The sequence below is a fragment of the Chenopodium album genome, chromosome 23 (assembly GCF_948465745.1).
Source record: "Chenopodium album chromosome 23, dcCheAlbu1.1, whole genome shotgun sequence".
Classification (NCBI taxonomy): domain Eukaryota; kingdom Viridiplantae; phylum Streptophyta; class Magnoliopsida; order Caryophyllales; family Amaranthaceae; genus Chenopodium; species Chenopodium album.
The window spans coordinates 26,087,395-26,095,105 of NC_137856.1; the positions used below are offsets into that span (position 1 = coordinate 26,087,395).

Here is a 7,711-nt window from a genome sequence, read left to right on the forward strand (position 1 = left end):
TTCGAACCATGTTTAGATGATTGTGAAATATATTTCAGTGAAACATGTTTTAATCGTTTAATCTCAAATGTTTAAATGTTTTATATGGTTGATTATAAACTTGTATTGATATTCAAGAAGGAAGTTTTATTGTTTAAATTATCCCGAGTATGGGATATTGGAAAGTTTATTTATTAGGATTTATTCCTTGGATCTTTGGATTTTTAACTTCCATTACGCGGAGTAAGTTGAAGACTATGGGCTTTGTATGACCTAGTCTTTCCCCTTGATAGCACTATGTAAAGGAGTTACTAACTTGGGGGGTGTGCACACTTAGGTGGTAAAATGATTTACGAAAATGAGGATTGATCCATCTTATTCGGAATTATCTTTGGAAAGTTATTTATTTCGGAAATTGGTTCTTTGACAAGTTTTTATATATGAATTTCTATTCATCAATGGTTTGGATAAAGTATGATTTATTAAAGTTAAATCTCTTCGAAAGCATGTTTAATTCAGTAAATTAATTTTACATGACTAGCATTTGTATGTACTTAGCATTTTGGCTAATACGTATTTGTTTTGTTTTGGCTTGGCCCTACTTATCATTTTGATGAGTAGATAGGTGATGGCGGTCGGACAACGTGAACTATGTGCTGCATTGGGAACGATGGGCGGTGATCACCTAGTTTAACTTAATAAACATAGCATTAGTAGTATAGTTACTTTGAAAGTATATCAAACTATTATTACTACTATTATTATCATTAATGAAAGTTAAGTACTATTTCCGCTACAAAACTCTGTTAAGCCTTACGTAATCACGTGGCGGTAATACTCCCATGTTACTCCCTAAAGTTGGATTACTAATGTTAATATTAGAGAGTAATTTGGGGGTGTTACAGTTACAGTTCAAAACAAATGTTATTATCGGGTGGATTTGATTTTCACACTTCTATTACTAAATAATTGTAGTGAATTAGTGGTACACTAAAATTTAAAAATCAAAGGCCTTGTTTGAGAAAACGCTGAAAGGTGAAGCTGATTGAGTTAGCTGATTTTGACTAGCTGATTTTATTAACTGATTTGACTAACTTATTATATAAACTGATTATATAAAAGTGTTTAGTAAATAGCTGATAGCTTAAAGGTGATTGAGTATATATTAAGTATATATTTAAGTAAAAACTACTTTCTATTTTAATACGAAGAAAGATTAATAATGGGGATTATTGGATTGACAATGAGCTCTGTCTAAGGCTGGATTTGGGCTCTGGGCAACGTCGACCCTAACCTCTCCTACCTGGGATCTCATTGGTCCAATTAATCCACATTATGAATCAAGTATTCAACTTATAACTATATATAATATTTTTGAAATTAAAAGAATTTGAAACGTATTCAAAAGGTGATTTTGAACTTTATGTGAATTATGTGCATATGGACTAAGCGAACGTCCAAGTTATGTTTTAGAATATAAAGGTTCGAATTAAATTTCGAATTGCATTAAGATTGATAGTCTTTTGGGAATTATTATATTCCACGGTATATTAGTGAAGGTTCATGAATTATTATTCGATAGTTATTCCTAAATTGGAAATGGATTGGAAGGTGAATTTCGCTCTTATGTGATGAATTATATGGTAAAGTGTTTGTTGATTTGTATGTTATAATTGTATGCAAATTATGATAAATCTTGTGATGATTTATTTTGAGATGTTACATAGAGTTGCTTCTAAAATGGCAATTTAGACTTGCTAGTTAATTTGATGAAACGTCTAGTACTCAAGATATTTTGTGAACAATAAAGTTATCACATCGCTGATTGAGTCTTTGTTGGATAGATGAACAATTTGTTTGTAAATTCATGTGTCTAATTACCACATTATTCAGGATCATGTCTCTAAGGCAACGAATTAAGAAAGGGAGTAAGTCCAAAGTCAGTTCTGTCATCAAAAGGCTAACCAAAATAACCAAAAACATAGCCGGTATTGTCTCGAACCAGGGAAAAGCCCATAATGACCTTGATGCTTTTGGGGAAGTTTTTAAGAGAGTAGCTGCGGCCAAACCACCCACTTACCTTGGCAAGCTAGACCCAGCAAGCTTAGAAAATTGGGTGAGAGAGTTTGATAAACTTTTTTATGCTATTAATTGTCCTGAGGAATTAAAAGTCAATAATGCTGTTTATTACCTCAAAGAGGAAGCCGATTTATGGTGGAGTCAAAGGAGGAATGACTTACTGAGTATTCCTAACTTTGGGTGGGCTGAATTTAAGGAAGCTTTAATAGAGAAGTATTACCCTTCCTACTTGAGGAAACAAAAGTGTATGGAGTTTACGAACCTTAGGATGGGGAACATGACAATTAATGAGTATTATAGCAAGTTCATTGAGTTGATGAGATTTGCACCTGAGGTAGTACCAACTGAAGCACTTAAGGCACAAAGGTTTGAGCAAGGTTTGACTTTGACCCTTCAAGGAAAATTAGGAGGAGTGACCTTTGAAACCTTAGATGAGGTTTATGGGAGAGCAGCGCACCTTTATGGGATCAAGGGGAGAGAGCTAGAGGGAAACTTTTCCGGAGAAAAGAGGAAGCCTAGTGGGACTTTTAATGGGAGTGAGAAGAAACCCAAGGTTGAGGGGAACCCGAGTGGGAATTTCAATGGAAAAAGGGACAACAGGGGTAATTTTGAAAGAGGGAATGGGAACCGAGGGAATGGAGACAAACCCAAGAGAACCTATTTTTGCAAGAGAAGTACAAAGAACCACCCAGGAAGGGATTGTGAGGGAAACCTAGTGACTTGCCGCTACTGTCAAAAGCTAGGTCACCGTGAGTATGAGTGTTACAAGAAGGTCTCTGATGAGCAGTCGGGTAAACCCCAAGATGAGAAGAACCAACCTAAGCCAGCTCAACCCAATGGATTCATTCCTAAGCCAACACCCAACCACAGTAGAGCCGCTCCCAAGGGTCGTGTGTTCGTGATGAACAGCCGTTAGGCTGCAACTGCTTCTGATGTGGTAATTGGCAATTTCTTTATTTGTTCTATGTCTACTAAAGTCTTGTTTGATTCAGGGGCGTCTCACTCTTTTGTTTCTAGAACTTTAGTAGATAGACTCAAGTTAGAGAGTCCGGTGTCTATTTCCTTAGATATTGCTATCCCATCAGGGGAAGTGGTGAGTTGTACTAAGATGCATCAGGGTGTACCTATTGTCATTTCAAAAGTAGAATTTCCGTCCGACTTAATCGAGCTTGACTTACAAGATCTCGATGTTATTTTGGGGATGGACTGGTTGGGCAAGTACAAGGCCCAAATTGATTGCGAGGCCCAAAAGGTCACGTTGTGTGGCCCGGGCAAAGTTAGGGTAACCTATCGAAGGGAGGGAAAGAAATCCGGGTTAAAGATCATATGTGCTTTGCAACTTAAGAAGTGTGTAGCAAAAGGATATCCACTGTATTTGTGTAGTGTCAAGAGGATAGAAAAAGGAGATAGAGATGATGGGAAAAATATTCCAGTAGTAAATGAATTTCTCGATGTCTTTCCTGAGGAGATTCCAGGGATGCCGCCTGTGAGGGATATCGAATTTACCATAGACTTAGTGCCAGGGACAGGACCTATTTCAAAGGATCCATATAGGATGGCCCCGGCTGAGATGAAAGAGCTGAAGACTCAGTTAGACGACTTGTTGGAGAAGGGCTATATTCGACCTAGCTCATCACCATGGGGTGCACCAGTTTTGTTCGTAAAGAAGAAGGATGGAAGCTTGAGGTTGTGCATAGATTACCGCGAGTTGAACAATGTGACAAAACTAGAATAAATACCCGCTGCCTAGGATTGATGATTTGTTCGACCAGTTGAAAGGGGCGGGAATATTTTCAAAGATTGATTTGAGGTCAGGATATCACCAGTTGAGGATAGCAGAGTCGGACATTGCAAAAAGTGCTTTTAGGACTCGTTATGGTCACTATGAATTCACGGTAATGCCATTTGGGTTAACCAATGCACCCGCTGTTTTCATGGATTTAATGCACCGAATTTTCAGGCCATACTTGGATAAGTTTGTTGTGGTGTTTATCGATGATATTTTGGTGTACTCGAGGAACCCGGAAGAGCATGAGGATCATTTGAGGGTGGTATTATCAACCTTGAGAGAGCATCAATTGTACGCCAAACTCTCAAAGTGTGAGTTTTGGTTAGAAGAGGTAGCTTTCCTAGGTCATGTGATTTCTAAGGAAGGAGTATCGGTGGATCCAACAAAGGTAAAGGCTGTAAGTGAATGGCCGAACCCGAGGAGTGTGTTAGATGTTCGGAGTTTTCTTGGGTTAGCATATTATTATAGGAGATTTGTTAGGGATTTTTCGAAAATTGCAAGGCCTATGACAAGGTTGATGAGGAAAGAATGTAAGTACGAGTGGACTCCAGAGTGTGAGGAGGCTTTTCAGACATTGAAAGAGAAGTTGACTACGGCACCTGTGTTAGCCCTGCCTGATGGAAGTGAGCAGTATGAAGTGTATAGTGACGCGTCAAAGTTCGGATTAGGTTGTGTGTTGATGCAGAATCGAAAGGTGATTGCTTATGCTTCGAGACAATTAAAGCCTTTTGAGGTGAATTACCCGACCCATGACTTGGAGTTAGCCGCAATTGTGTTTGCATTGAAGATTTGGAGACACTACTTGCATGTACGGAGTGACATGTAGGATTTTCACCGATCACAAGAGTTTGAAATGCATACACTCAAAAGGAGTTGAACATGAGACAACGGCGATGGTTGGAGTTGATTAAGGATTACGATTTGGAGATTCAGTATCATGAAGGGAAAGCGAATGTTATAGCTGATGCATTAAGTAGGAAGTCAAGTCATGTAGTTAATGCGATGATTTTACCAGATCAATTGTGTGTGGAATTCCAAAAGATGAATTTGGAGGTATTGGAATAAGGAGAAGTTAAGAAGATTTTGAGTGCCTTGTTGAGCAGACCGTCAATCTATGATGAGATTCGGGAAAGTCAACCTGGAGATGAAAAGTTGAGCAAGATTAAAGAAAAGATCGAAGAAGGGCAAGTATTGGACTTTTCAGTAGCCGATGATGGAAGCATGAGGTTTAAAGGGAGATGGTGTGTTCCTCAGAATTGAAGTGATCTTAAGCAAAAGTTGATGGAGGAAGCTCATAGTTCTCTTTATTCAATGCATCCCGGAGGGGACAAGTTGTATAAGGACATGAAAAAGACATTCTGGTGGCCGAATATGAAAAGGGAAGTGGCAGAATTTGTGGCTAGATGTTTGACTTGTCAAAAGGTCAAAATTGAGCATAAGAGACCCCAAGGAACAGTTCAATCCTTGGAGGTGCCTAGTTGGAAGTGGGATTCGATCTCTATGGATTTCGTGGGAGCCTTACCCAAAACTCGAGCAGGAAATGATACAATTTAGGTCATAGTGGATCGATTAACGAAATGTGCAACGTTTATACCCATGAGGAGTACATGGTCGATGGATCAATTGGGAAGAGCGTATGTGAAATTTGTGGTGAAATACCACGGTGTGCCGAAGGACATCATCTCGGATAGAGACTCAAGGTTCTTATCCAACTTCTGGCAGAGTTTACAAAAGGCTATGGGGACTAAGTTGTTGATGAGCACTGCATTCCACCCCGCAACCGATGGTCAAACAGAGAGAACAATACAGACATTAGAGGATATGTTGAGATCATGTGTTATGGAGTACCAGGGTTCGTGGGAAGATCATTTGGACTTGATAGAATTTTCCTACAACAACAGTTATCATGCAAGCATTGGGATGGCACCGTTCGAGGCTTTGTATGGGCGGAAGTGTAGAAGCCCGATATGTTGGAACGACATAAGAGAGACTGTTACACTTGGGCCGGAAATGATCGAAGAAACGGTGAAACAAGTAAAGATGATTCAAGAGAAAATTAGAGCCGCACAAGATCGTCAAAAGAGCTATGCGGATTTGAAAAGGAGAGACGAGGAATACGAAGTAGGAGAGAAAGTTTTATTGAAAATATCTCCGATGAAGGGAGTAATGAGGTTTGGGAAGAGAGGAAAGCTAAGCCCGAAGTACATTGGACCCTACGAGATCATCCAAAAGGTGGGAAAGGTAGCATACAAGTTGGATTTGCCTAATGAGCTAGAAAGAGTTCACAATGTGTTCCATGTGAGCCAAATTCGGAAATACATACCAGATGTTTCCCATGTTTTACAGCCTGAAACCATCGAGATGGACGAGAACTTGACTTATGAGGAAAGACCTGTGAAGATTCTGGATAGTAAAGTAAGAAGCACTAGGAACAAGGATGTTAAGATAGTCAAGGTTCTATGGTCAAACCATAAAACCGAGGAAGCTACTTGGGAAGCCGAAGTAGATATGAGGAAAAGATATCCAGAGTTGTTTTCTGAGGTTAGTAGTCGAGTTACGGGGGCGTAACTCCTTTTAAGGGGGGTAGAATGCGATAGAGTTTCGCGCTTTTGCCCTATTTGGTTAGTTTTGAGTCATCTTGAGTTACTATGTGTTGTGCCTGAGGCATAGTTGAGTCATTTCGAGTCATTATAAGTTGTGCATGAGTCAATTTATATTAACTTGGATTATTTAACCAACTTTTTACTCAAGTTTCGAGGTCGAAACTTCTTTTAAGGGGGGTAGACTGTAATACCCCGTATTTTTAAGCCATTTACTAGTTATTAATTATGGATTTTTCCGAAATATTTTATTATACAAAAATATTTATTTAAGTCCATATATGATTTTACAAAAATATAATTTTAATACGCGTTATAATTATATGAGTCAACTCAAAGTTGTCGGAATTTCAGCCTTCAGTATTTTACTTCCGAGTCAAACTACCAAGTACCAAACTATTCCTCCTCCCGTAATCAAGGTCAACCCGTACTACTTACAACATTTATTAGGCCGGCTGCATTTATTGGGTCAGCAGCATTTATTAGGCCGGGTGCATTTATTGGGTCAGCTGCATTTATTGGGTCAGCTGCATTTATTAGGCCAGCAGCATTTATTAGGCCAGCAACATTTATTAGGTTGGCCGCATTAATTGGGTTGGCAGCATTTATGAAATCGGTTGGAATAGTGCCCGAGTTGGGGCTATATATAGCCATGAAACACGAGCTATTCCATCATATCTCCTACTTCTCTTCTTACTTTCCTTCTCCTTTCTCCTTCCTCCTCCATTTTCACCACCTTTTTAAGCTTTCATTTTGTAGTCTTGAGCTCCTCACAAGCACCTCCTCGCCGCCACCCTATTACCACCATTTGGCCACCACCTTGCCGCCACCTCCTTCCTTGCGTTGCACCGTAAGTAAGCCATATATTTCTCATTTTAGTACTACTACTAAGTACTAGTAATACTACTACTACTATTACTCTCAACTTCTACTACTACTACTACTACTACTACTACTACTACTACTACTAAGCACTAGTAGTACTACTACTACAACTAAATCTACGTATTACTACTACTTCCTATATTATTATTATTATTATCATTATTATTATTATTAATATCATTACCATTGTTATTAATATGACTACTACTACTCACATGTACTACTACTACTCACATATATACTACTACTACTTACGTAGCATTACTACTACCTTATTATTATTATTATTATTATTATTATTATGAATTATTAAAGATTATTTTATAGATACAAGTGTTAATTTTATAAAAGGGTTATAATAATAAGTTGTTCATGCACA

At 38.5% G+C, this 7,711-nt stretch overlaps 1 pseudogene; it reads left to right on the forward strand.

The window, feature by feature from the left end:
- Nucleotides 1–1,876: 1,876 nt before the first annotated feature.
- On the forward strand, nucleotides 1,877–6,415 carry LOC145607217 (uncharacterized; annotated as a pseudogene).
- Nucleotides 6,416–7,711: the final 1,296 nt, after the last annotated feature.